We start from the raw sequence: 25,360 nt of genomic DNA, 5'->3' as shown, positions 1-25,360 counted from the left end.
AGAGACTACATTTCTGTGACCAAGTGGTGAAGGCATAGATCGTGCATGGCCTATCTGCTTTAGCTACTTCTTCTGGTGACCCTTTTCTTAAAAGTTGCCGATCTCTAATGCAAAGTCTCATAAATCTCCCCTCTGTAGTAGTCTTAAAGCTACAGGACAAAGGTTTGCAGCTATGAATGAAGTACATTTCAGAATATACTGCCTTCTATACTATCTAGTGTATAAGTAGTACATTGTTAACATTGAACTGTTTTTTTTTTTCAAAACTAAATTTCAACAATTTTTTCTTATTTAGTTTACAAAAAAATTTAAAAGCATAAAACTCTCAGTAACAAGTATATGTCATAAATGGTTAGTTAATATGACTGTACACTGATATCTGGATTCTACACAGTTGCTCCCTGCTGATTCTGTATCAATTTCAAGTCTTTTTTCTGGTTCTTTACTTTCATCCTCTTCCACTTTCTTCTCCTCCCCTCCAGCGTCTTGGGCCTCTTCATCAGAGTTCTCACACTTACATTCAGCTGCTTCTTTAGTGAAGAAACTTATATTCAGTTGCTTCTTTATGACCAGAGGTGGCCAAAAAAAATATGCCAATTTAAAATCAGTAGTGGCATCCAGTACTCTGCCCTCAGAAGAATCTGTAGAATAGAATATTTTTTTTTAAAAGTGTAGCTGGGTACATTCCTAATAGTTGATAATAACACTTCTGTGGCCCTCAGATTTCTGCTGCTTGAAAATTTTCTCTGTGACATTTTCCCCCTATTTCCAATAGATCTCATACCCTGTGCTGCTGATTATTTCTGACCCTTGTTAGAAGGGTCCTCAGCATTTTGTATGTATTTGTCAGAACTTCATTAGTAAATATGTGTTTGATTTAAAGACAAATTCTATCAGGAAACTCATTGGTTCCTTAACCCCTGAAAAGTGCTCCAGTACCATTTCATCATTTTCTCATACTATCTTACCAAGAGGCTACATTTTTAAAAGCCATCAACCAAACGTGAGGATAGTAGTTGTTTGCCTTTTCCTTCAAGCCCTTGCTCTTCAGCCTGCGTCAGGCTGGACCAGAAAGGATATGGTTGTTATGGATACCATATGAAAGGGAATAGATCACAGCTCTGAATAGGGGCCAAAAGTGTGCCATGAGAAACTCAAGGATGTGCCTTCCTTACCCTTCTTCTCTTCCTCTTTGTTCAAATAATTCTCATCCTCTTCCTAATAGCTGCCATCCTCCTCTTCTTCATTGTCCTCCTCCTCCACTTCCTCCTCTCCCTCATTCTCCTCTTCTTCTCCCCCCTGCTGATCTGCTCTGTCCCCTTCTCCCTCCTCTTCATCATCCTCCTCCTCTTCTTCCTCTTCCTCGTCCTTCTCTTCAATTTCCTCCTCCTCTTCCTCCTCTTCCACTGGCTGTATATCCCAGTTCTCCTGGACTACAGGCTGAGCAGCCTCCTGTCCACCCTCCTCCTCCCAATGGGCTGGAACGGCTGCCTGGAAATCCCTAGGGGCTGTGGCCCTTGCGTCTTCAACCCCCCAGTTCTGCAGGCACTGCACCACCTCTGATGGATCCAGGATCCTGGCCCACCCCAACACCGGCTCCCTTCTGGCCATCTGAGATTAGGCCTTGATTCTCTGTGGCAGACATGGCAGAAGAGGTACATCAGTCTGTGCCTCAACTGTAGAAGTGATCTGGACCCTTGACAAAGTTGGCAAAGATGGCGACCAAAGAGTTGAGGCTGTTGGCAGCAGTGCCTGCTGGGAGGTGGCGGAGGCAGCAGAAAAGATGGCGGCAGAGGATACAGCGGTCTGTGGTGCCTGTGGAGGCCCTGCAACGGGGGTTGTAGAAGCAAGGTATGGGAGCCGAGAGGGGTGCTTGTGAACAGCAGCCAGTTGAGACTACGCCTGAGACAGTGCTGGACAAGATGGGAATGAATCCGTTGGGCGGGTGATAGGAGATGGAGCCTGGAAAAGTCAACAAAGGATTGTGCCCCCGTTGCAAGCTCTAAGTTCATTTGCTGAAGGTTAAAAATTGATATGCCTGGGTTCCAGTGAATTTTTAAGACCCTCTGCTTCTAGAGTTTGGGTCCTTCTTCCCTTTCTTTGAAACCTCAGAGTCCTCGATTACCTTTTAAGCCCTTGCATGTTCTGTCCTATTAACTCTTTTAATTCAAAGCCAGCAAAACTAAAGTGTTCTAATATGGAGGCACTCTGATGCATAGGGTGAATTGTTCCTTGAATTCCTCTTGGAGTCAGCTTGTGCCAGTAGGGACAGGTTCATAAAAAATTGTATAGCTCAGATCTTAGCAATTGTAAAAACCTACCACAAGAGAAAGAAATGAGAATTTGGATGTTTTAACATTATTAAAGCTATTTAGAAAAAAAATACAGTTGAAATAGATGAAGTCAGAACAGACAGTTGAAGAGCTGGACAGTGCTTAATGAATAGTGCTAAATTTACTTCAAGCCTCCAAAGAATTAATAAAGAAAGATCCTCTTTTAAAGGACCAGGCTAAGCACGAAGGCAGGCTTCCTAGAATGATTTCTGAGTCAACAGTCCAAGGCTTTTTGTTGCATTCAGCCCCACTTAGCCAAGATCTGAAGTGTAAACAATTCTTAAAATTATGAAGAAATCAACACCTATTATACCAATTCCATTTACCATTATTACCAAGCAAGAAGCACTAAATGAATCCTCTGGGTTCAGACATACTCTTCATTATCCCATTTATGTAGCAACAACTCATATCTCTGCATGGTAATCAGAGTCAACTTGCCCCACTACTATATAAATTTCTTTCTTTGCCTACTGACCCGCTACCATGAGGAGACTAAAGTGACCAGGTGGTAGTTGTAGCTTCAAGTTCAGTAGAACCCAACTTGATTCCCTTACCAGAAGCAGTCTCTTCTGGGACCCAGAACATTTACTATGGCAGACCTTAAAGTTTAATAGACATTTCCTTCTAGTAAGCATCTTTTCTAAATGGTTCAACTCCATGATAAAATTGTGTGTATCCCAATTGTCATAGAAACCTGAAGGTCACCATAATGTTTGAACTGTTGACAGCTTTCTATGGTCATCAAAATGTGAAAATTGATTCTCACAGTAAGAGCCATGGTCCATACTTCAGCCACTTATACCTTCCAATATAAAGATTGAATAGACATTATTAAAGACAGGAAGCTCACCAAAGTGTAGTATTGAGGGGAAAACTTCAGATAATGGCTTAGGTAGATAGATAGTATAGGTGGGAAGCAGATTTGGTTTCCTTTCAAAAACACAAACCACAGGTATTCCAGTCTTATAACTTCCTTAGAGACTAACATAGCTGATTCTACCTTAAGTAGCAGTCTCAAAACGACATAACCCCCAAATATACACCCATCACTTGGTTGACTCTAGAGTTTGGCAGATAAGGAAAATAAGTCTCAAAAATGGGGAAAATGCAAACAGATCTGAGATTGATTATCTTCAGTAAATGCCTCAGGTCTCCATCATATGCCAGAAAGCTCAGGCTGCCTCCCCCCACTTCCAAACAAAGCCACAAACTGGATGGTGAGTCACCTAAAATCCCTACTATTATATCCTGATATTAATCACTTTGTCGCAGTCCATACCTCTGCTCCGTATATCTCATTTCCAGACATAATACACTACATGCTGTCAGTATAAAAATTTGTCACATCGATTGAAAGATTATCCTCTTCTTTCATAGACATATAAGGTTTATCCTAGATTCATGGGCTTAAAATACCACTATTATTCCTCATGATGCTGAAAATGTATGAATATATGAATGAAGTGGTAGAAAAATATTAGATGATAGATGTGATTTTAATGAAGAGGCTGTATCTGAGTAATACATGGAAGTGAGTTTCTATTATGATAAATATCCTCCAAGTGGCAAGTGAAGATTTTCTGGTAACAACAATACCTAGGGCTCCAATGAATCCAGGAATGTCCCTGTAGATGGAGTGCCCAGGAAATCCTGGTCACATAGGTATAATATTGGAAAGTATAAAGAAAGGTAAACAACATACTGAGCTGTTTTCAAAGTCAATAGTTTGTAGCCGTTTCCAAAGGCAATCTTTGGAACAATGTACATGAGGATGGCAGCAAAGATAAAAATGATTCTTGGAAAGATAAATCCATTTTTGACAAAGTGCCCTGTGCCCTAGTGACCATCGAGACACAGTATGAAGCTATCACAGTTCAGAAAGTATGCTCCTAAAGCAAAGGAAATCCTAATACTGCCAGTGGATAGGGATGCTCAGAGATCATTATCATAGAATGGTGATAAGCAGTGACTCAAAACATAAAATGTATGTGAGGCTGGTGAGGACCTGATAAACCTACCATTACTGGGTAAAGTAAAACACAGTCTCTGTAATATTGGATTATTTATGTTAGAAAGAGCTATACTATGGCACAGCTTTCTTAGATTAAAAAGCAAAGTGGAAGCACCCTCGGTGTTCATTCCTACTACAGGAAGAAGCCATCCTATTTCCCAGATGGCACAATGGATCAGAATTAAACCTGGAAACAAAATTAATGAAGGCCATTGTCAGGTTCTTAGTGGGGATAAATATAAGATAAATATTAAGGATCACTATTGAGCCTCTATAGTTTGTCAAGAGAACAATTTGATGGAATGGTTGCATGTTTAAGGTTTCCATCGGGAAAAAAAAGGCATATGTGGATTTCAGTCTCAGAATTGCAACTTATAAATTATATAACTTAGTATAATCTTTAACCTCTATGAATTTAGCTTTCTTATCTTTTGAAAAAGATAATATTAATAGTAACACCATAGTTGATGAAAGTATATAGTATACCATATTGTGAGAATAGTCATGAACATTCTTTTAAAATAAAGTAATGGCATGACAGAGGAACAAGGGGGAGAATAAGGGGGGAAATGGTGGGGGAAAGGGAGAGAAGCAAACCATGAGAGACTCTTGAATGCTGACAAAAACTGAGGACTGATGGGTGTGGGGGGGAGGAGGGATGGGCATGGAGGAGGACACTTGTGGGGATGAGCACTGAGTGTTATGTGGAAACTAATTTGACAATAAACTATTTGTAAAAAATAATAAATAAAAATAAATAAAATAAAATAAAGTAATGGCAGGTTTAAAATCAATAATCTAATTGTGTACATTAAGAAGCTATATGAAAAAGAGCAAATTTATACCAGAGTTACTGTAAAGAAAGAAATTATATAGCTAATAAGCATATTATCAGTTTTTTGATAAGCTAACATTATTTGTTTTGCTGTGAAAATAAATAAAATTCATTAAGCCCTGCTTGAATAATTAAGGAAGACAGAAAATACTCATTACCAATATCAGGAATGAAAGAGGGGATATTTCTACAGATTCTTTAAACACTCAAATGAAAAAAGAACATATGAACAATTTTATGCCAATAAATTTGGTAATATGAAATAGACAAATTACTTGGGAATCACAATTTTAGAAAATTAACACAAGGATAGCTCTGAGTTGATAGCTCAGAGCCTGGATCCTGCTTCCAATTCTGTCTGTCTGTCTGTCTCTCTCCCTCCCTCTCTCTTGTCTTGTTCCCAATCATTGAGGAAAAGACTTCAGTCTCTTTCTGTTAAATATGATGTTAACTACTGGAGTTTTAAAAAATATGTGTTTTTTTAGAATGAGGAAATTTCCACTGTTCCTGGTTTTTGGAGTGTTGTGTTTTGTCAAATGCCTTTTCTGCATCTATTAAAATAATCATAATGCTTTTTTTCTCTATCTATTAATTCATTACACTGACTGACTTACAAATGTCAAACCTGTTTTGCATTCCTGGAATGAATCCACTTGGTTATGACACATTATCCTTTTGATATTTTGCTGGATTTAATTACTAATCTGTTGTTGGTGATTTTTGTTCATAGTCCATGAAATATTGGTCTGTTGTGTTTTTTTTAAATTTTTAAAAATTTTTAATAGTTTATTGTCAAGTTGGTTTCCATAGAACATCCAGTGCTCATCCCCACAAGTGCCCTCCTCCATGCCCATCACCCCCTTCCCCTTTCCCCCTCCCCCATCAGCCCTCTGTTTGTTCTCTGCATTCAAGAGTCTCTCATGGTTTGCCTCCCTCCCCCTCCCCCACTATTTTTCCCCTTCTTCTTCCCCATGGTGTTTTTCTTTAAATATATTTATTTTTCATATTAAGGTGATACTTATAAGATATGTTGGAAAGTGTTCTCTATTCTATTTTCTGGAATTCATTGTGAAAAATGAGTATTATTTCTCTCTTAAATATTTGGGGGGCACCTGGGTGGCTCAGTCAGTTAAGCATCTGACTTCAGCTCAGGTCATGATCTCGCAGTTCGTGGGTTCAAGCACCGCATCGGGCTCTGTGCTGACAGTTCAGATCCTGGAGCCTGTTTCGGATTCTGTGTCTCCCTCACTCTCTGCCCCTCCCCCACTCATGCTCTGTTTCTCTCTGTCTCAATAATAAAAAACATTAAATAAATAAATAATTTGGTAGAATTTACTAGTAAAACCATCTAAGTCAAAAATGGTGATTTCTCTTTTTTAAAGGTTCTGGGGTGCCTGGGTGGCTCAGTTGGTTAATCATCTGACTTCAGCTCAGGTCATGATCTCACAGTTCATCAGTTTGAGTCCTGCACTGAGCTCTGTGCTGACAGCTCAGAGCCTGGAGCCTACATCAGATTCTGTGTCTCCCTCTCTCTGCCCCTCACCTGCTCACACTCTGTGTCTATCTGTCTCAAAAATAAATAAACATTAAAAATTTCTTTAAAGGTTTTTAATTAGTAATTTAATATTTTAATAGATATAGGGTTGTTAGAGTTACCTATTTCTCCTTAAGTGAGTTTTGGGAGTTTGTGTCTTTTAAAAGTGTTGTTGTGATAGTAGGGTGTGGAGGAAGAGAAGCATTCTATGATCTTCTGATAAAGTCTCATTCTTTTAGTGGGCCTGTGTCTCAGCGGTATGGTTTTCACATGTGTTTCTGTGTTTCCTCCAGGGATATGGTTTTTTGTTTTGCTTTGTGTTGTGTTTTGTTTCATTTGGTTTTTGCCCTTGTTTCTGCTGTCCTCCTTGGCTCAGTAGCTCCATTCTACTTCCATAAAGCCCTGTCTTCTATTGACTATGTTTTTCTCTCCCTTAGGTTAAAAAGGAAGACAGAAAGGCTGAAGAGAGCTTTAGAAAGGAGTAGAATTCCCTTTTCCCAGGTGGAATAAACTTCCAGTTCATTCTGGTGAGTCTTTCTGCTGCAAAGTAGGCTTATGTTATGGAGAAAAACCTGGGAGGTTTTCACAATTGTTAACTTGCTCCTTCTCTCTGAAGGCTCCACACATGAGAGCATGATAGGGAACCTAGTGGGGTTCCTGAAAAAAAAGCTCATGAAAATGTGTGGAACCTTCTGTCACTGCAGCCCCAAGGATTTCCTTGCTCTCATGTTAGTCCACATTCAGCCTCCAGCAATTCTTTAAATTTACTAGTGAATAAGTGGTCTTACTGCTTATAGAATCCAGATGCTTCTGTTCCAAGTAAGCATATCTTAGATGCTGTTTACCTCAGAAGGTCCCTTTCTCCCAGTGTGGCGTTTTCCCCTATGACACCAGTTATCTAATGAGTCAAGGAAAATTACTGATTTTCAGTTTGTCCAGTTTTTTGTTACTGTAAGGATGAGAGTGATGACTTCCAATCTCTTTTTGTTAGGGTTAAAAACAGAAGTTATCCTCTCTGTGGCTTCAGACTCTATAATTATAGCATAGTTTCATTCCTAATATCAATGATTTGTATTTTTATTCTCTTTTAAGAATTAATATTTAATAGCATAGTTAAAACATAAATGACTTCTGAAAATTTACAATATTATATGATGATAGTGTCCCAATTCACTACTTGAATCCATTCTAGTCCTCAACTGCCTTTATTTGTAAGTCTTTTGTTAGATTTGTGCATACCCTTTTATGCATGTATTTATAGTTTTATCTAATAGGAAAAATTAATGTCTTTTGTCTCATAAAAGTGGGTGCTGAACAATTATATTATTATGGAAATTTGGGCCTATAAATTATTTTTTCCCAATCCATGGTAATGCATTTAGATCCTACTTATTCCTTTTTTTTTTTAATTTTCATTTATTTCTAGGAGAGAGAGATAGACAGCGTGAACAGGGGAGGGTCAGAGAGAGAGGGAGACACAGACTCTGAAACAGGCTCCAGGCTCTGAGCTGGCAGTCAGCACAGAGCCCGACGCGGGGCTCGAACCCATGAACCACGAGATCATGACCTAAGCGAAAGTCGGACGCTTAACCAACCAAGCCACCCAGGCGCCCCTAGATCCTACTTATTCTATTTGATGGATGTGTACTATTCTATTTTTGGAATAGACCATAGATGTATTCATTCTCTTTTATGGATTTCTTGCTGCTTTCTAGATTTTTTAAATGACAAAAGATAGTGCAGATAATAATGAAAAGCCTCCTGGAAGCATGGGCATTACCTTGTTTTTGAACACAATTAAGGGATCTCTATATGTGATAAAACAATTACTTGTCTAGTACCTTTACCTCAAGGTTGATAGTTACGGAAAATAGTCTTACCATTTTAATCCAATACACCATTACTGAAATAATTACAATTATGGGGTCTTTGTGGAAGTCCAATCTTTTCTGGTTTTCTGAGTATTTAAGCATTTTTCAATACAAATTTACTGCTGCATTGTAGGCAGAAGTATGACTTCTACTGGGGAAATGGTCTGTGAATGGGTAAGAATTCACGTCAGAATTTTTAAAATCCATCCAAATAAAAATAAAATTAGTATATACAATTTTTATCAAGTACAAATGCTGTTTTACACACCTTTTGTTGTTTTTTGGGAAGTTCCCTGAAGGTTTCTTTATGGATGCAAAAGTTTTCTAAATTATTTATTTGTTCAAGGAAGAATTGAGTGATGGCCCTCCACGTGGGAATAAGTTTTTGTATTGGGGGACATGTTATAAAATTGGAGCAAGTGAAACAAGTCTGAAATTTTCCTTTTTCCTTTAGAAATCTGTGGAAATTTCATGATTTTAAGGCACTCTTCGCCATTTAATTACTATATACTTATAACACTCCCAAATGGCAAGACCTCTTATAACTATGAAACTTTGCTGTAGAACATAAGAGAAAATTTGTATAGTTATAAATTTTAAAATATATAGCTATAAATTATATTATAAATTAGTATAGTTGTAAGTTGTATAGCTACAACTACTCTTTAATTTAGTGTCATCTGAATACACCCTGAAATATTTTTAAACTAAACTTGGCAAGGCTGTTCATTCGTGGAGAGAAGGAAAGTTGCAAAGTTAGTATGTATTTAAATAAACTTGGACTTTCTTACAATATAGGTACTTGTTTATTCTTGTTTTTATGAAATATTTGCCTCTTGGAAGCCTTTCTAAAGCTTATAACCCACAATAAGATATTTTACTGTTTAGCAAAACATGAGAGATTTTGGCATCACTATCTGCTTATCTATCTATAACATCTTTCTAAATATATATCCATGTATAAAGAAAATGGTGCTCTTACTGGCATAGAATATAAAATGAAACATATTTGGGAGACAATAGGCAAATCTGCTTAAAAAGGAAGCAGTGATGGAGTAAGAGAACAGGACAATTCAATTTTTTTATCTTACAGATGTTTCTAATATTTTCTGTGCAATGTATTACTTTTGTAATCATAAAAATAACTGAAATTAAAATTTTTAAATATTGGGTTATATTCCTTTGAACTAATTTCTAAAGATTATTTAGACCCATATGAACAAGGAAATATGTTTAAAAATGGTGTTTACCTCTCTAGAAAAACCATTTTTAAAAAATTCTTTAATGTTTATTTTTGAGAGAGAGAGAGAGAGAGAGAGACAGAGTACGAGCAGGAGAGGGGTAGAGACAGAGGGAGACACAGAATCTGAAGCAGCTCCAGACTCTGAGCTGTCAGCACAGAGCCTGATGTGGGGCTCAATCTTGTGAACCGCAAGATCATGACCTGAGCTGAAGTCGGACACTTAACCAACTGAGCCACCCAGGCACTCCTAGAAGAACCATTTTTAAACAGTATGTGAATATATACTTGAGGAAAATAAAAATTTGCAAGTATATAAACCTGAATTTTAACAGTCACCATCTCTCTGTGATGAAATTTCTAATGATACAATATATATTTCCATGATAGTTTTCAGTATTTTATTTGACTTTTTAATAAGCAATATTATAATCAGAAAAAAGTTGAAAATAGTGTGTTTTTGTTAACACACACATGCACATACAGCCTTGTCTTTATATGAGGGTGAAATTTTTCATGGGCTGGAGAGTACTTCCTATGGACCTGTTGTGACTACTTTCCTGACTGACTGGGTTGTTTCCAATCCCTGGATGTTTAAGTCACAAAGCTACCTTCAGTTAGGAGGTAATGCTTATCTATATTTCACTATTTTCTCAGGACAAAGAGAAAGAAGAATAGAAAGGGAGATAGAGATAAATTTTTGTCCGTTTTTGAGGTGTAACTTATGTATGATAAACTGACTAATTCAAAGTGTAGAGTTCATTGAGGTTTGGAAAACATATACCTCCACGTAACCACCACCAAATTTAAGATAGAGAAAATTTCCATCATCCCCAAAAGTTCCTTTTTGCCCCTATACAGTCAATACTGCCTCTATTCACTCTAGGCAACCAGTAATCGAATTTCGGTTACGATAGAGTAGTTTATATTTTCTAAAACTCTAAAAGAATTTCTGAAAGTATGGAATTAGTGAGTCATATGGTAAATTTATGTTTACTTTTTTTTTACAAATAGTTTATTGTCAAGTTGGTTTCCATATAACACCCAGTGCTCATCCCCACAAGTGCCCCTTGTTTACATTTTCTAATGAAAAGCTCAGACATGAAACCACACCACTATATTTCATCCATGGAAAACAGTAGCAGCTAGACAATAAGCCTGTATAACTGATTACTACAGAACCTTTTCTGAATTCAGTTTGGCTACATGTTTAATTCTAGTCTAGCCCAGCCAGACCTTCTCCTATGTATTGCATCTAGTACAAGATAACTGCTTCTTCCTATAGATTTCCTGATTATAGGTCCTGTTTTTATATCCTTTGCCTAATGATAGAAGTTTCCATTGAGAGACGAACTATATTTTCTCATCCATTGATTTTGAGTTTATCTGTTTCATTGCATTGGCCAATGAGATGTAAGTGGTGGTGGCACAATCAGAGATCTGACAAAACACTTTTGCATTTCAGCCTTAATTTTTGCACTTTGGTATCACCATGAGAATATGCCAAGACTAACTTAATGGAATATAAAATACAAATGCACCAGAGCCAGGAAGTCCTAGGTTTCTGAAATGAGGCCTGTCCAAATCAGCCAACAGCCAGACAACACACATCCATCCAAGTGAATCCAGCCAAATCAGGAAAACTGCCCACTTGAATCCAGACTATTGTGCTCACCTTCAGACTCATATTCTAAATGGTTATTGATATGTCACTGAGGTCTGATGGGTTTTTTTTAAAGCAGCATTATTATGATAGTAGATAACTGATATGGAATGTAATGCTAAAATTCATACACCTTAAAAATGATGCTAGGAATTAGGTCTCTTAGGATTAGGTGAAGCTAAGATTAAGAAAGTGTGTGTGTGTGTGTGTTCTTATTTTTTTCTTTCATAGTTCATTGTCAAGTTGGTTTCCATATAATACCCAGGGCTTATCCCAACAAGTGCCTGCCTCCATGCCCATCACCCCCCTTCCCCTCTCCCCCATCCCCATCATCCCTCAGTTTGTTCTCAGTATTCAAGAGTCTCTCATGATTTGCCTCTCTCCCTCTCCCCCACTATTTTTCCCCTTCTCCTCCCCCATGGTCCTCCGTTAAGCTTCTCCTAATCCTCCCATAAGAGAAAGCATATGATATCTATCTTTCTCTGCCTTATTTAAGGAAAATGAATTTTAAATAAGAATGATGAAGACCTCCCAACCACTTCACTGCATTCCATACTCAGATTAATAAAGTCAGAGAAAAGAAATGCAATATTATACTGTTTATCCAGGGGCCTGGATGGCTCAATCGGTTAAACGTCCAACCCTTGATTTTGGCTCCGGTCATGATTTCTCAGTTTGTGAGTTCCAACCCTGCATTGGGCTCTTCACTGACGCTGCAGAGCCTGCTTAGGATTCTCTCTCTCTCCCTCTCCCTCTGCCCCTCCCCTGCTCTCCCTCTCTCTCTCTCAAAATAACTAAACTTAAAAAAAAAAAAAAAAAGCTTATCCCGTGTATGAAATTAGTCACATGACTGGGAAGTTGTGAACCCAAAATGGGAACCCTGATTTTTCTGCATCCACAACAGGCAAACATACTGTCTTTACCAGTCATTCCTGCCTCAGGAACTAGAATCTGGCATTTCTTGTAGAACACAGGTAGGAGGCCTTAACCATGCTCCATCGTTTCCAGTGATAAGCATTTTAAACATTAAACCTCTAACAATTTACCTCCAAAAAGGTAGAAAATACAACCATGTGTTCAGGACAGAACTGCAGCCAGCATTGCTAGTTGGCAAGAAATTAGATCCTAGATCATCACTCAGCTATAGCCACCATGCCTGTATGCAAACCTTCTTGAGTACACAGAAAGTTCCACCACCCTTGGCTAAAGAACGTTCTCCAGCCTATGGAAAATTGCCCCATCCTGGAAGTGTGTGTGTGTGCACAGTAGAATGGAATAGACTCTTTTCAGATCCATTTTACTTAAAAAAAAGCTGGTCAATAATAATTTTAAAAGATGCTAAAAATTAAAGTATAGATCATCAATGGTCACATAAGATATTTGGATCTATAAACTTCTAAATTTTAATTTTATAGGAAAATTGTTATTTTAAACTTATTTTATAAATTCATCATAATTTGAGTGTCATTTTGAAGAATATATGTTCATCTTTTAAGTTTATAAGTTACAGTTGTTTTTCTGATTAAAAGATAAAAAATTTGAAGATATAAAAGCAGGGAAGTGATAAAATGAGAATTTTAAATTGTCATGTCTTCTCATTCTTTAAAGCCTTCCCAAGACAACATATTAGAAATACGTTGCACAAATTCCTGTATACATTGTTTGTTTATGTTTTGTGACAGTAGGAAGGAAAGAAAAAACTCTCTTTTTCTCTCTCCTTCAATCTCAATGTAGATATTGATACATTTAAAAAAAACAGCATGGGATGCCTGTGTGGCTCAGATGATTAAGCATCTGACTCTTGATTTCTTTTTTTTTCTTTTTTTAAAAAAATTTATTTATTTTGAGGGAGAAAGAGAGAGAGAGCGAGCGAGCACACAGGGTAGGGGCAGAGAGAGAGGGAGAGAGAGAATCCCAAGCAGGCTCCTCACTGTCAGCACAGAGACTGACTCAGGGCTAGAACTAACAAACTGTGAGATCATGACCTGAGCCAAAGTCAAGAGTCAGATGCTTAACCATCTGAGCCACCCAGGCACCCCCAGATCAGACTCATGATTTCAGCTCAGGCCATGAACTCACAGTCATGGAATCGAGCCATAAAATAACATAAATGTAAAATAAGATAACATAAAATTTACTTAAGTGTAAAATTCAATAATTTTAGATAAAAATTAGAAAGTTATGCAACTATTACCACAATTTATACATTCTATTAAATTTTAGAAATTTTGCAACACCTCAGAAAGATCCTCTGTGCCCATTTGCAGTCCATCCCTGCTGCCTACCCCAGACCCAGGCAAACATTGATGCACCTTCCATTTCAATGAATTTGCCTTTCCTGAACATTTCATGTCATTTGAAACATATAATATATGGCCTTTTTCACTGGCTTTTTAATTTAGCAAAATGTGCTAAAAGTTCATCTATATTATAGCATGAATTTGTACTTCATTCTTTATATGGTCAAACGATATTTCACTGTAGTGATAGAACACATTTTATTTACCCATTCATCAATTGAGGGACATTTGTGTTGTTAAATTTATTCCTAAGTATTTTATTTATATTATGTTATTATATAGGCAACCTATGTCTTCATTTTCTTTTTGGATTTTTCATTGCTAATATAAACAACGGATTTTTGTATATTGATCTCATATCCTGCAATCTTGATGAACTCAACTCTGATGATTTTTTGTGGATTATTTAGGATTTTTTCTGCATAAGACCATGTCTGCTGCAAATGGAAATAGGTTTATTCTTTCATTTTCAATATGCATGCCTTTTACTTCTTTTCCTTGGCTAATTACCTTGGCTAGGACTCCCAGTATATTGTTAAATAGAAATGGCAAGAGCAGGTATCCTTGTCTACTCTAGATCTTAAGACAAAAGCTTTCAGTCTTTCACCAGTAAGTATGATGCTAACTTTAACTTGTTTCCAGCCTCTGATTTATCACTATCCTTTCTTGCTTTTTGTCCAGTATGTTGAAAACCACTGTTCTATTTTTTTTCTGATTATTTTTGTTGCTTCATAGGAATTTGTGGTAGTCTGAATTAGGGATCCCCAAATATCTCCACATCCTAATCCCCAGAATCTGTGAATATATTACCTTATGTTGCAAAAAAAGACTTTGCTGGTGTGATAGAGTTAAGGATCTTGAATAGAGAGATTATCCTGCAATATTTGTGTTGGTCCAATGTAATTATAAGTGTCCTTATAAGAGAGAAGGAGATGTGAAGAGGGAAGTAGTGAGAGATTTGAAGATGCCACCCTGCTACCTTGGAAGATAGAGGAAGGAGTCATAAGTTAAGGAAGGAAATATATACAGCTCTAGAAGCTATAAAAACAAGGAAACAAATTCTCCCCTAGAGCCTCTGGAGGAGCATGGCCTTCCAACACCTTGGTTTCATCCTGATGAAACCTATTTCAGACTTCTGACCTCCCAAACTGTAAGATGATAAATGTGTGTTAAGACACTACATTTGTGGCAATGCGTTACAGCAACAATGGGACATTAATACAGAAGGTAAATTTTGTCCCTGTTACTCTATCATGTGTAGAAACTGAAGAGGCAGGAACAATTCCTACCTCATTACATGAAACCAGCATTACTCTGAAATCAAAGAAGTCAAGACATGAAACAAATACTGTATGTTTTCACTTATAAGTGGATCAGGAGAATCTTAACAGAGGACCATCAGGGAGGAGAAGGGGAAAAATAGTGGGGGAGAGGGAGGGAGGCAAATCATGAGAGACTCTTGAATACTGAGAACAAACTGAGGGCTGATGGGGGTGGGGGAGACGGGAAGGGGGGTGATGGGCATGAAAGAGGGCACTTTGGATGAGCACTGGGTGTTATATGGAAACAAACTTGACAATAAACTATGAAAGAAAAAATAAATAAACTTTATAAATTAAAAAAAGACCAAAATAATGAGCTTGAAGACATGTTTTTACTTAATTTTCTTTACCAACAGAATAAAAATTTGTTTACAACATGAAAAAAAAAGAAACAGAAACTATAGCTCAATACACTATGATCAAGTAGAGTTCATCCTAGAAACAGTAGTTTCTTCTGTTAACAGGGTTAACTTGCTTCCCTTCCTCTAGACACATGTCTCCAAGTGGCACTCATGAGCAGAGCCTAACAGTGAAGCAGGTAGCAAATTAGAAACAGGGTTAGCAGAGACCATGAAGTGTCACAGAGCAGAGTCAGAAATGTAAAGCTAAAAGATTTAAATAGACGTTATACCAACTGCTTACTGAAGCATAGTTAATATAAAGGAAACACAATAAGTAGTTTAAATAATCTGCCTTTCTTTTGAAACATGGTTCATAAATAGCAAAATCAAAAACAAAAACAAAAAAACTATTACATTAACAAAATCACAATACAAATTCAACCACGGAAACCAAAAGCTTCATTAAGGGGCTTGTACTTTATGCATAGACTAATGGAGAGCCATTTGCAGATTTTAGTTATGTAATAAAAGTTTTCCTTTATAGCCATAATTTCCAAAATGGTGTTCATGTAACTAGGAGGTGTGCAAATGATCCACTAGAATCCAGGAAAAAATGCATTAGAATTTCTATTATACTCATTCATTGTATTTCACAATTCATTTGTTTCAAAATTTGGGTATTCATAACTTACCTTCCCCAAATCTCCTTAATATATGAAAACATAAATGAAGATACATCTTTCATGGCTACTGCAAAAATATTTCGTGGAGAGTGGTGCATAGTCAAAAACAATTTACAGACTTTGGCTTTACAGAATCCAAGATCACAGAGCCCTCACACTACAGGGTGTTATCCAGGGACACAAAAACAAGGGAGGAAATGGAATAACTAGTGACTCAGCCTCTTCAGCCTGTTCTCAGCAGTGGCTGCCAGCCTCCTTTCAAAACAGGAGTAATCAGCCTTTATATTTGCAATCATATATTTAATTACTCTCCCTCAACACCCTCACATATGCATACACTCATGGTGATGGGAGACATCCAAATTATCTTCTTTTGATGCAAGTATCACACACTCTCTGCCTGTAAACATCCAAGTTAGTTTTTCCTCCTAGAATAAGATAACATAGTTCAGGTGTCATAGAAACCAAAAGTACATCGTGTTCCTATGGTTGACATCAGTTTTCTATGGCAACTGCATAGTGCAGGTTCATTCTCAGAGGCAAAATTTTAATCTCTACCTTCAGATACTTGAGCCTCCCCATCCAATAAATGAATGAATAAATATTACAGGCAATACCAGAAACTTACCATAGGGATATGCATTGGGGGTAAAATATTTCTATACAGTGGTTTAGGGAATCAGGGAATCCATTTAAATGGAAAAATTGACAAGTTTAGCTTTGCTGTCAGGGACACACCTGTGTTCCAGCCCCAAGTCAGCATACTCTTACAAGATGTTAATAACATATGCAGAGTCTAAAGGAGATCTCAGAATCACCCAATCCTAATTGCACTCTCATTTTCACATGGCACCTCATGATGCCAGTTCTCAACGAGGGGTAGAATCCAGGCATATCTGAGACATTTTTGTATCCCTATATAGTAAGTGCCTCAGGTGTGAAGCATGTGGCAGAAGGGATTAGATCACTTCTGTCTACCTGCAGCTAGAACCCTTACTCTTAAACACACAGACGAGGGTTACTGGAAACTCCAAATACCAGAAGCTGGTTTTCAGATGTCCCTGCCAGCACATGCCTTTGCTGAAGATCTCTGCCCCTGTGGAATATGTACTGCATCTCGGTTATTGTAGAAATTAGATTGTCATATAAATCATAAGATTAAATTCTCCATTCTCTGACATCCTAAATTATCTTTAGATTCAGAGCCTAACACCATAATCCAATCACTCAAAATATCTATATGCTTAAGGAAAAGAAATAGTTACAGGATTTGTCTATATTAAATTATGTCATGACAAATGAACCCTGACAAAACCAAACCTGCCACAAAAGGAGGAATAACAAAGTAAATGATGGTATATTCATAAATTAAATTCTATGTACCTATTATAAAGATGAGGACAATTTAAATATAGTAACACAGAAAAATGGTAAATTAAAATCAAGTCACAGCTGCTGTTGAAAACGGCATAGAGGTTCCTCAAGAAGTCAAAAATAGAAATACCGTATGATCCAATAATTCCACTACTGGGTGGTACTTACCTAAGGAATATGAAAACACTAATCTGAAAAGATACATGCACCCCTATGTTTATTGCAGCATTGTTTACAATAGCCAAAATATCGAGGCAACCTAAGTGTCCATCAATAGATGAATGGATAAGGAAGATTTGGTATATATTGGAATGGAATAGTATGGAATAAAATGGAATATTATGCAGCCATAAAAAGGATGACATCATGCCATTTGCAATGACATGCATGGACCTAGAGGATATTACACAAAGCACAAGAAGTCAGACTGAGAAATACCGTGTGATTTCACTCATATGTGGAATACAAAAAATAATAATAAGCAAGCAAAAAGCAGACGCAGACCTAGAAATACAGAGAACAAACATGGTTGCCAAAGGGGAGGTGGTGAGGAGGTGAGCAAAATGGGTGAAAGGGAGTGGGAGGTGCAGGCTTCCAGTTATGGAATGAATAAATCATGGGAATAAAAGATACAGCATAGGGAATATAGTCAATGGTATTTTAATAGCATCATATGGTGACAGATGATAGTGATACTTGTGAGCACAGCATAACATATAGAAAAGTTGGATCACTATGTTACACACCTGAAACTAATGTAACATTGTGTGTCAACTATACTCAAAATTTTTTTTAAAAATCAAGCAAAAACATGTGTGATGCATTATAAAATACACACATTGAAAAAGATGCTGTATGTTTCTTCTTAATATGTGAATACTGATAAATGCATAGATAAAAGGACTCTAGGGTGTACACTAAATTGTTGAAATAGTTGCATATGAAGGTAGGAGAGTAGCACTACAGGAGGTTTAGAGAAATGAAACTCGATAATTCCTTTAATATTAAATATTTCACAAAGAAAACCAATTGATTTAATGTATGCTAATAAATATCACAGGCATACCTCACTTTATTGCATCTGGCTCTTCTGCACCTTGCAGATACTATAGTTTATACAAATTGAAGATATGTGGCAACCCTGCATTAAGCAAGTCTGTCTGTCATTTTCCCAGTAGCATTTGCTTGCTTTATGTCTCTGTCACATTTTGTTAATTCTCACAATATTTCAAACTTCATTATTACCATATTTGTTATGGTGATTTGTGATCAGTAATTATGACTCACTGAAAGCTCAGGTGATTAGCATTTTTAGCAGTAAAGTTTTTTTTTTTTAATTTTTAATGTTTCTTTGTATTTGAGAGAGAGAGAGACAGAGGGTGAGCAGAGGAGGAGCAGAGAGAGAGGGAGAACAGAATCTGAAGCAGGCTGCATGCTCTGAGCTGCCAGCACAGAGCCCGATGCGGGGCTCGAACTCATAAGCAGCGAGATCATGACCTGAGCTGAAGTCAGACGCTTAACTGACTGAGCCACCTCGACACACCAGAAATAAAGTATTTTTCAATTAATTGTTTAATGTTTTAGACATTGTTTTTTTTTTAGACAATGCACACTTAATGGACTACAGCATAGTATAAACATAACTTTTACAAGCACAGAGAAAACAAAAAATTCATTTGACTTGCTTTATTATAATACTTACTTTATTACAGTGGCCTGGAGCTGAACCTGCAATATCTCCAAGGTATGCCTGTGTTGTTTTTTATAAACAACGGAAATTTATTTCTCACAGTTCTGGAGACTGGGAAGTTCAAGATTATGGCACTAGTAGCTTCAGTGTCTGATGAGAGCCTGATTCCTCATTGACAGCCATCTTCTTAATGTAACCTCATATGGCAGAATGGATACGCCTGTGCTTTTAAAAAGTTCCAGTGTAATACTAGTTTCAGATATAGAATTCAGTGATTCATCACTTCTATACAATACCCAGTGCTCATCACAAGTGCACTCCTTAATACCCATCACCTATTTAGCCCATCCCTTCTACCTGCCTCTGTTCTGGCAACCTCAGTTTGTTCTCTATAGTTATAGGTCTGTTTCTTGGTTTGACTCTCTTTTTTCCACCTGTGTTCATTTGTTTTGTTTCTTAAATTCCACAGATGAGTGAAATCATTTATTTGTCTTTCTCTGACTTATTTCACTTAGCATGATACTTTCTAGTTCCATCCACATCATTGCAAATGACAAGATTTCATTCTTTTTTTATGGCTGAGTTATATTCCATTTTTTATATATATATATACTTATATATATTTATATATACTTATATATATACACTTATATATATTTGTATTATATAATTCAACTATATTATATAATTAAATTATATCATTCCATTATATTATATAATTTATATATATATATGTGTGTGTATATATATATATACATATATATATATATATAAACACACACCCAACTTTTTTTTAATCTATTCATCAGTTAATGGATATTTGGGCCCTTTCCATAATTTAGCTATAGTTGATAATGCTGCTATAACATTGGGATGCATGTATCCCTTCAAATCAGTATTTTCGTATCCTTTGGGTAAATACTGAGTAGTACAATTGCTGGATGGTAGGGTAGTTCTATTTTTAACTTTTTGAGGAACCTCTGTACTGTTTTCCAGAGTGGCTTGACTACTTTGCATTCCCACCAACAGTGTAAGAGGGTTCCCCTTTTTCCACATCCTCTCCCACACCTGTTGTCTCCTGTCTTGTTAATTTTAGCCATTCTGACTGGTGTGATGTAAAGTTTTGCTTTGTATTTTCCTGATGATGAGTGATATCGAGCATCTTCTCATGTGTCTGTTAGTGATCATATGTCTTCTTTAGAAAAATGTCTCTTCTTGTCTTCTGCCCATTTTTAACTGGATTATTTGGTTTTGGGTGTTGAGTTTGATAAGTTCTTTATATATTTTAGATACTAACCCTTTGTCAGATATGTCATTTGTAAATACTTTCTCCCATCCCGTAGGTTGCCTTTTAGTTTTATTGACTATTTCCTTCACTGTGCAGAAGATTTTTATTTTGATGTTGTCCCAATAGTTTATTTTTGCTTTTGTTTCCCTTATCTCAGGACACATATCTAGGAAGAAATTGCTACGTCCAATGCCGAAGGGGTTACCACTTGTATTATCCTCTAGGATTTTGATGGTTTCCTGTCTCACATGTAGGTCTTTCATCCATTTTGAATTCTGTATGGTGTAAGAAAGTGGTCAAGTTTCATTCTTTTGCATGTTGCTGTCCAGTTTTCCCAGCACCATTTGTTGAGGAGACTGTCCTTTCCCATTGGATATTCTTTCCTTCTTTGTTGATGATTAGGATCATTTCTGGGTTTTCTGTTCAAATTGATCTATGTGGCCATTTTTTTTTTCTGGTACCACACTGTCTTGATCAGTACATCTCTATAATCTAAATTGAAGACTGGAATTCTGATGCCCCCTTTGTCAAGATTGCTTTGGCTATTTAGTGTCTTTTGTAGTTCCATACAAATTTTAGGATTCTTTTTTTAGCTCTGTGAAAAATACTGGTGGTATTTTGATAGGGATTGCATTAAAAGTGTAGATTGCTTTGAGTAGTATAGACATGTTAACAATATTTGTTCTTCAAGTTTATGAGCATGGAATATCTTTCCATTTCTTTGTGTCATCTTCAATCTCTTTCATACGTGTTTTATAGTTTTCAGAGTACAGATCTTTTATCTCTTGGCTAAGTTTATTCCTAGATATCTTATGGGTTTATGTACCATTGTAAATGGGATCGATTCCTTGATTTCTCTTTTGTTGCTTCATTATTGGTGTGTAGAAATGCAACAGATTTCTGTATGTTGATTTTGTATACTGTGACTTTACTGAATTCATGTATCAGTTCTAGCAATTTTTTTGTGAAGTCTTTGGGTTTTGTATATAGAGTATCCTGTCCTCTGCAAATAATGAAAGTTTGATTTCTTCCTTGCCAATTTGGATGCCTTTTATTTCTTTTTGATGGCTGATGGCTGAGGCTAGGACTTCCAGTACTACGTTAAAAAAAAAAAAGTGGTGAGGGGTGCTTGGGTGGCTCAGTCGGTTGAGCGTCCAACTTCGCCTCAGGTCATGATCTCACGGTTCCTGGGTTCGAGCCCCGCATTGGGCTCTGTGCTGACAGCTAGCTCAGAGCCTGGAGCCTGTTTCAGATTCTGTGTCTCCCTCTTTCTCTGATCCTCCCCTGCTCATGCTCTCTCTCTTTCTCTCTCAAAAATAAATAAAATATTTAAAAAAATAAAAAACCAATGGTGAGAGTGGACCTCCCTGTTTTTTTCCTGACTGTAGAGGAAAAGCTCTCAGGTTTTTCCCCATTGAAGATGATATTAGCTGTGGGTTTTTCATATATGATCTTTATGATTTTGTGGTATGTTCCCTCTATCCCTACTTTGTTGAGAGTTTTTATCAAGAATGGATGTTATACTTTGTCAAATGCTTTTTCTGCATCACTTAAAAAGATCATATGATACTTATTCTTTCTTTTATAAATGTGGTGTATTACATTGATTTGCAAGTATTGAACTACCCTTGGAAGTCCAGGAATAAATCCCACTTGATTGTAGTGAATGTTCCTTTTAATGTACTGTTGGATTTGATTTGCTAGTATTTTACTGAGAATCTTTACATCCATGTAGTCCTCTTTTTTAGTGGAGTCTTTGTCTGGTTTTGGAATCAAGGTCATACTGGCCTCATAGAATGAATTTTGAAGCTTTCCTTCCATTTCTATTTTTTTGAATAGTTTGAGAAGAATAGGTGTTAACTCTTATTTAAATGTTTGGTAGAATTCCCTTGTGAAGCCATTTGGCCCTGGACTTTTGTTCCTTGGGAGATTTGGGGTTATTGATTCAATTTCTTTGCTGGCTCTGGGTCTGTTAAATTTTTCTATTTCTTCCTGTTTCAGTTTTGTATGTTTCTAGGAATTTATCTATTTTTCCAGTTTGTCTAACTTATATTCTCTTACAATTTTTTGTATCTCTGTGGTATTGGTTGTTATTGCCCCTTTCTCATTTGTGATTTTATTTATTTGAGTTGTTTTTCTTTGATAAGTCAGGCTAGGAGCTTATCAATCTTCTTAATTTTTTTTGAAGAACCAGATTCTAGTTTCATTGTTCTGTTCTACTATTTAGTTTTACTATTGTTTTTTTCTGCTCTAATCTTTGATATTTCCCTTCTTATGTTTACTTTAGGCTTCATTTGTTCTTTTTCTAGCTCTTTTAGGTATAAGGTTAGGTTATTTATTTGATATTTTTCTTGCTTCTTGATATAGGCCTGTGTTGCTATTTATTTCCCTCTTAGGACTGCTTTTGCTGCATCCCAAATGTTTTGACCTCAAATGTTTTGTCTTCAAAAATATGAAATGCTTCACAAATTTACATGCCATCCTTGCAGAGGGGCTATGCTAATTTTCTCTGTATCATTCCAATTTTAGTTAATGAGCTGCCAAGGAGAACACTAAATAAAAACTTTTAAGAAAGAAAAAAATAGACTTTAAGAATAGCTGTACATTTACATTAAAACTGAGAAGGTAGTGCAGAGTTTCCATAAACCCCCTCACATGATTTCTCCTTATATTAACATCTTATGTTATTATGGTACCTTTATTGTAATTAATAAACCAGTATTACCACTTTATTTTTAACTAAAGTATATACCTTATTCAAATTTCCTTGGACTTTACCTGATGTGTTTCTGCTTCTGGACATCATCCAGGATACTACATTACGTTTATTTGTTGTGTCTCCTTAGGATCCTCTTGGCTGTGAGAATTCCTTAGACTTTTCTTATTGATCATGACCTTGGCATTTTTAAAGTATATTGGTCAAGTGTTTTGCAGAATATCCTTCTATTGAAATATTTATAATTTTTAGATCATGTTTAAACTAGAATGACGGTTTTTCTTTTCTTTTTTTTTTTTGAGGAATACAACAGATGAATTCCCATTTTCATCACTTTGTATCAAAGGTTAATATACTCTCAACATGACTTAATCACTATTGATACTGACATTGATCACTTAGCTGAGGTAGAATTTGTCAGATTTCTCCAATGGAAAGTTGGTTTTTGTCTCCATTCCCCTTAGTGTATATACTGTATTTCGAAAAGGAATTCACTCTACTCAGCAGCCTATACTTTAGGTGTAGGGATTTATGCTCTCCTTCTTTTAGTGCAAAGTATCTATACAAATCACTGAGAAATTTTATGCAAGAAAAACTGTGCTCTCTTTTAGTTCATTGAGCATCCTTATGACAGTTGTTTTAAATTCTTTGGTAACTCATTTATCTCCATTTCTTTAGTGTAAGTTTCTGGAGATTTATTTTGTTCCCTTGATTTGACCGTACTTCCCTGTTTCTTTGTAGGTCTTCTTATTTTAAGTTGGGACTTTCACGTGTGAAAGTCTTTGCAGTATAGCTTTGTATGAGGAGGGTCTTGACCAGTAAGCCCTTCTTTAGTTCTGGAAACCTCTCAAGCATTTTCTGGGGATGCGTCATTTCTGGGCATGTTATGTCATAGTTGAAGAGGTTTTCCTGTTTGTTTCTACTCAGAAGTTTCCTCTGAGGTCTGTTTGCACTACTAGAGCCTTGCTGGTGTTGTACCAAGCTGTGGCACATGAGCTCTACCTAGTGTCTATCTTCAGTACTGTGGATTATTTGGTGTTAGACCATGAAGCGATTTCCTTTGTTCTTAGCAGTCCCCATCCTGGTGCCAATTCTTGTCAGTGTTTTGATTCATGTAAGAGAACTCTAGTCCCTGATTCAACCCCCTAAAAAGTCAGAATGTTGGATGTACATTCTACTCTTCTCTTTCCCACCCTGAGAAGAAGCCAGGTGTTGGAAATTTTCTCACTGTCACACTGTGCTGTACCAGAGGTGGGAGCTTTGGTGAATAAATACCACCAATTTTCTGTCTTCAGTGTGGTTCTTCTTGGGCACATTCTGGCCTGTGGTACAGGAGCTCCTTAACTGGTTTTCATGAAAGCAATTGATCTGTGCAATGTTATGGTCATGTCTCCATGGGGTAAGGGGGAGGGATCTGGTGCCTTCTATTCTGCCATCTTGATGACAGTACCCCACTAATACTCGTTTTAATATGGATTTGGGGATATATATTAGGATTTCACTGAATTTATAGATTATTTTGAGAAGAACATATAACTTTATAAATTTTTTCTCATCTCACCAATGAAGTATTCATAGTTTATTCATAATACTTATGTGGCAGTAATCACAACCTTGAAAGTTGTGAAACTTCCCTCTCATTTCTTAAAGAAATGGAAAAGTTTAGACTTTTCCCTTACATTCGTAGTACAAATCTGTGAACAAATACAAGTAACTATTCCAATTAACAATATTTTCACAATATGATTTCAATTTTGCCATCCTTTCATTAAAAATAAACCATTACAGGGAATTTCAGTTCTGCTAAAGTAAAGTAGCTCTACTCCTCCCAGTACCTACCCATAAAAGAAAAAAACCTCTGGATATAACACAACAAAAAAGCATAGAAAGTCTCTGAAAGGAATTAAAAAGAAAGCAGACTACAAAGGTACCTTTAGACTTGAGGAAGAACACAGTAGTGAGTTCCCTGGGTGTCCTTGTTGCCTTTCCTCTATCCTGGACAGAACATTTCATATGCCTTGAAAACAGACCCATCAAAAGGCAGATTTTTAAAAAGATTTGAAAAATGCCTGTTCTCCCTAGTGAAAGAGTGACATAACAATAGAAAAATTTTTTTGGCAATATCTACCCTATTCCAGCCAAACACCAATGGTAAA

The 25,360-nt window shown here is 36.6% G+C and overlaps 1 protein-coding gene and 1 non-coding gene across 7 annotated transcripts in view; one reads left to right on the top strand and one right to left on the bottom strand.

The window, feature by feature from the left end:
• The window catches only part of LOC120232645 (small ubiquitin-related modifier 2-like), a 138,801-nt gene that overhangs the window by 68,358 nt on the left and 45,083 nt on the right, over window positions 1-25,360 (top strand). For all 6 annotated transcript variants that reach the window (XM_039233484.1, XM_039233482.1, XM_039233480.1 and 3 more), the window contains one exon: window positions 7,154-7,243. The gene's annotated coding sequence lies outside the window, so the exon portion shown is untranslated. The remainder of the gene's footprint in view (window positions 1-7,153; window positions 7,244-25,360) is intronic.
• LOC120232690 lies at window positions 22,935-23,041 on the bottom strand. Its single transcript, XR_005528622.1, has one exon. It is a non-coding gene; the product is annotated as a U6 spliceosomal RNA (small nuclear RNA).

Source organism: Hyaena hyaena, unplaced genomic scaffold (genome assembly GCF_003009895.1).
Source record: "Hyaena hyaena isolate Hyena2069 unplaced genomic scaffold, ASM300989v1 scaffold_77, whole genome shotgun sequence".
Classification (NCBI taxonomy): Eukaryota; Metazoa; Chordata; class Mammalia; order Carnivora; family Hyaenidae; genus Hyaena; species Hyaena hyaena.
Note: the sequence above shows the minus strand (reverse complement) of the source record. Positions and strands in the feature narration are given on the sequence as shown.